We start from the raw sequence: 5,000 nt of genomic DNA, 5'->3' as shown, positions 1-5,000 counted from the left end.
TTCATGTTTAGTAATAAAATTTACCGGTTAATCTGCCTGATTATCTGTAGAGTAATTAATAATGTGGTTGATTATTTAGCTTTTTTCATAATTTTTTGGTTGATTACTAATGTCCTCCTCACTTTCATGAAATAATAAAAAGTTTAACAAAGTCGTTAACTGATGATATGAGATCATTATGCAAATGAAGAATCAACCATACAGAGATAAAATAATAATAATAATAATGATAATAATAATAATAATAATAATAATAGCAAATGATAAAGAAGAATTCATAAAAAAGAAAGTAAAAATGGGCTATCAACCCACCGAAGCGCCTAACCACCTTAGATATATGAACTGTTTGTCTGCATCACGGGGGAGGGAGTTGAAATCACGTTACTGACGGTCGTTTGACGTTTGTTTGTTGCAGAAGGAGACGCGACAAACAAACGACCACGTACAACCATCTCGGCGCGGCAGTTGGAGCAACTCAAACAGGCCTACAAAGAGAGCCCGAAACCCGCTCGTCACGTTAGGGAGCAACTGTCTCAAGCCCTAGGCCTGGATATGAGGGTCGTGCAGGTCTGGTTCCAAAACAGGTAAACGCCATGAAGGTCCCCCCCCTTTTATTTTATTTTTTTGGGGGTCAGCCACATAGATATGAGTGGGAGGAAAGGATGGTCAGTGATAAGATTAAGAATCCGAAGAGATAGGATGGAATCTCTGCCTAGAGATAAGAGAGATAAGGAGTATTTGGTGTTTTATTTGGTTTTTGATTTAACTCGTGTTTTTTTTTTGTTTTTTGTTTTGTTTTGTTTTCTTGTCACTGTTGCCGTTGCTGCTCCGGTGAAGTGTGTGTAGATCCGAGTGTTTTTTATGTACGGAAAGAGGGGAAATAGAGGGGAACAGAGGGAAAAAGTGATGGAGAGGAGAGGGGAGACTGTGAAGAGTCGGTGGAGGGGGATGGAGGTGTGTGTGGGGGGGGGAGATAGAGGTGTGGAAAAGTGTGGTTTGTGTAAGTGTAAGGATGTTGGGGAGACGTAGGGACAGGGGAGGCAAGGGGGGGGGGTGAGACAGATAGACATAGGCAGAGAGAAAAGGGGAGGGAGAGGAATAAGAGGAAGGAAACAGGTCTGGAAAACAGGATCTGCCGCAAAACATTCAATTCTGCGTGTACTTCTCAGGGTTTAATAAACGTCTGTTTTTAAAGCGTCAGTAAATGCGTTTGTGACTATGAATTTTACACTAAACTTCTAATTCTACCAAGACGTTTTGATAGCAAGAGAAAGAACAAACGAACCTTTTTATTATTGTTTCTTAAATAGCCATCCTCGCGTGTATGATACTACCTGATGAGACAGTAAAAAAAAAATTAAAATCATTAAGGAAGGACGTTTGTATTTCGCAAACAGATAAACCGGATCTTCCATTTGGTTTATTACGAGGAAGAAATTCTCTCTCTCTCTCTCTCTCTCTATCTATCTATCTATCTATCTATCTTTCTATCTCTCTCTCTCTCTCTCTCTCTCTCTCTCTCTCTCTCTCTCTCTCTCTCTATCTATCTATCTATCTATCTATCTATCTTTCTCTCTCTCTTTCTCTCTCTCTCTATCTCTCTCTCTCTCTCATTCTCTCTCTCTCTCTCTCTCTCTCTCTCTCTCTCTCTCTCTCTCTCTCTCTCTCTCTCTCTCTCTCTCTCTCTCTCTCTCTCTCTCTCTCTCTCTCTCTGTCTTTCTCCCCCACCCCCTACCAGGAGTGGAATTCTTCACTTTACCATATCACGTTACGTTCCCCGAGTCTTTTAGTATGGCAGATAGGACCCAGGGATCTCTTCCGTGTGGACTTCAATATAAAAGTGAATGTCCCTTTGGAGTATTCATTATAAAAGGCGAAATCCGGCCCGTCCATTAAGATTGAATTTATCATCTAGGTCTTAACTGTAAAAGGGGGTTGGTGGTGGTGGGGGGGGGGGGGGGGGGTAGGGGGGATTTACACATCTCGGGGAAAGAAGTTCCACGTTAATGAGACGTTTTTCACGCTTCACTCTAACGTACAGGGCCCCTTGGACACCGTTTTAGGGCATTACTTAAAAAAAAAGGGGAGGGAGGGTGGAGGGGAATGTATGTTTTTTTTTAATTATTTTTTATAGGTAGAATCAAGCGCGTTCTTTGCTCCTTTATTCGCCTCGTTCTTGAATTATTTCTTCCTCTTATCTTTATTCTGTAATTTATCTCTCTCTCTCTCGCAAGCTTCCTGTCTCACTCACCCCTTCCCCCGACACCGATAATGGAAAGAGAAATAGTTTTTCTTCAATGGTTTCTAAATCATGTGTACTGATGCGCTTTTTTTTTTTTAGACAGTTAGCTGTGACCTTTCTAAAGAGAACTTTTCGAGGCATTAAGACCGGGTTGAATGAGGGGGGGGGGGGGGGGGGGGGGGGGCGAGGAAGGGGCAAAATAAACTAGGGAAAAAGAATGTGAGATACGGAGACTTGAGAGAAAAGAAAGAAGAGATAGAGAAGAGCGAGACATAGACAGACTTAATAAGAAGATATGAAAATCGAGGAAGTAATAAATACTTGTTCTCACTAGAGAAAAAGAAGTAAAAAAGGTAATATCACACTCTTGATAGAGATTAAACGCACGGTGATTAAGAAAAAAAAGGAAAAGAAAAAAATATATATATACATAGATATGTGCGTATATACATATATATATACATACATACACACACACACACACACACATATATATATATATATATATATATATATATATATATATATATGTGTGTGTGTGTGTGTGTGTGTGTATGTATACATAAACTAATGACTGGGCTCTATATTCGTTCAGATACAACTTAATGGCAAATCTTTTTACTTTTTAGTCGGTTTCCACTTGTATCTCCAACTGCTACAGGCTAGGGAAGAAGAAGAAAAAAAAAGAAAAAGAAAAAAGAAAACATTAAGAGGGTGGATAGGGAGGAGGGTGGTAGGGAGGGGATGGGGGGGGAGAGGGGGGGGAAGTGAGGAAGACATTTTTACAATTAGTTTGATGGCTGCCTCAATCTTGGAAAAGCGAGTGGGGGGGTTGGGCGTTGGGGGTAGGGCTGGGGAGGGGGTGGGTGGGGGGGAGGAAAAAGATATAATTCGTGAAAATCGTCAGCGTCGTTTTCCGGAGTTGAAGAAATGTTTCCAATTATTGAAATAGCTCTATGAATAACAATCGATCTGAGTGCCCCCTCCCCCTCACACACCCCGACCCTTCACCCCACCCTTCACCCCACCCCCCTCCCCCCTATCCTCGTCCGCGCTACCATGTCTCAGGAAATTAGCCGAGAGAGTGAACGACGTCCTTCCATTAACAGGAATAAAGTACAGATCCAATCCCGGGAACAAGTGAGCGAGTGAGTGCGGACGGCGAGTGCGGACGAGGCTTCGGTCTCGCCCCGCTTGCCAAGCCTAGATATACGGACAGATACGCATACGAACGCGTACGTGTATATGTACTCGATGAACATATACACAAATACACACGTAATGGATACATACACACACATTTGCGTCTCGCACGTACAAACACACACACACACATATAAAACACACACACACACACTAATACAACACACACCTACATAAAAAAACACCCGCACACAAAATATATTGAAATCTATCACACTATAAGCATAGGTAGGATTTAACACAATCGAGCAGTGTTAATTAATAATACCATTAATGATTATTGAAGTTATATTTGGCCATTTGATCTGGTAATTATCCGTTATCTAATGTACTCTAACGGATTTTAATTAATCTTAATGTATGATCCATCGTGTTAGTCATTACTTAAGAAGTAATTTGAATATCTTATAGTAAAGTGTAGATTTATTTATAGGTATTTTTAAGGATTTCCCTTTAACATTATAAGTGTTATTGAGGTTATGATAATAATAGACTTTGTTCTTTTGGGAATAACTTTTCTTGTGGCTACTTAATAACATTGATCTTTTCCGTCCCCTGTCTTATTAATTAGTCATAAGCGATGGAAACTTCGATGCTTAAGTCGGCCCATGACGGTCAGACTCACGCAAACCCTACCCCCCCTACCCCCTCCCCCCTCACTCTTACCCCTTCCCCCCCAAACCCAGCCACCCACCCCACTGAACTAACTTATCGCCTCCCCCCCCCCTCCCCCATAAGCCATTCCCTACTACCCACCCCTCCATTTAACTTCTCACGTTATGCTGAGCTCCCCATAAAAGAATAATAATAATAATAATAATAATAATAATAATAATAATAATTCGCTCTCCCCTCCAGACCACTCACTCCTCTGAACCCACTCTTAACTCTCTAAACCCACCCTTAACTCTGTGAACCAACTCTTAACTCTCTGAACCCACTCTTAATTCTCTGAACCCACTCTTAACTCTCTAAACCCACTCTTCACTCTCTGAACCCACTCTTAACTCTGTGAACCCACTCTCAATTCTCTGAACCCACTCTTCACTCTCTGAACCCACTTATCGCCTCTCTGAACCTATTCTTTAGCTCTCTGAACCCACTCTTAACTCTCTAAACCCACTCTTAACTCTCTGAACCCACTTTTAACTCTGTGAACCCTCTCTTAACTCTCTGAACCCACTTATCGCCTCTCTGAACCCACTCTTAACTCTCTACACCCACTCTTAACTCTCTGAATTACTCTTCTCTCTCTGAACCCAATCTTCGCCTTTGACCCACCTCCAGTTAAACTCCCCCCCTCCCCCCCACATGAAACCCAATCCCCACCATCACAACACACTCTCTCTATCTATCTATCTATCTATCAATCTGTCTATCTGTCTATCTATCTGTCTCTCTCTCTCATTCACTTACTCTTCCTCCCTCTCCCCCTCTTCATTTCTCCCTCTCTCCTTCTCACTCCCCCTTTCCCCCTCCCTTCTTCCCTCCCTCCCTCCTTCCCTCCCTCTTTCCATCCCTCCTTCCCTCTCTCCCTCCCCCCCCCCCCAACAAT

General features: G+C 42.2%; 1 protein-coding gene across 1 annotated transcript in view; it reads left to right on the top strand.

The window, feature by feature from the left end:
• The window catches only part of LOC125028945 (LIM/homeobox protein Lhx3-like), a 37,782-nt gene that overhangs the window by 14,637 nt on the left and 18,145 nt on the right, over positions 1–5,000 (top strand). The window lies entirely within an intron of this gene.

Source organism: Penaeus chinensis, chromosome 9, assembly GCF_019202785.1.
Source record: "Penaeus chinensis breed Huanghai No. 1 chromosome 9, ASM1920278v2, whole genome shotgun sequence".
Taxonomy (NCBI): Eukaryota; Metazoa; Arthropoda; class Malacostraca; order Decapoda; family Penaeidae; genus Penaeus; species Penaeus chinensis.
The sequence above is the reverse complement of the archived record's forward strand: the minus strand, read 5'-3'. Positions and strand labels throughout refer to the sequence as shown.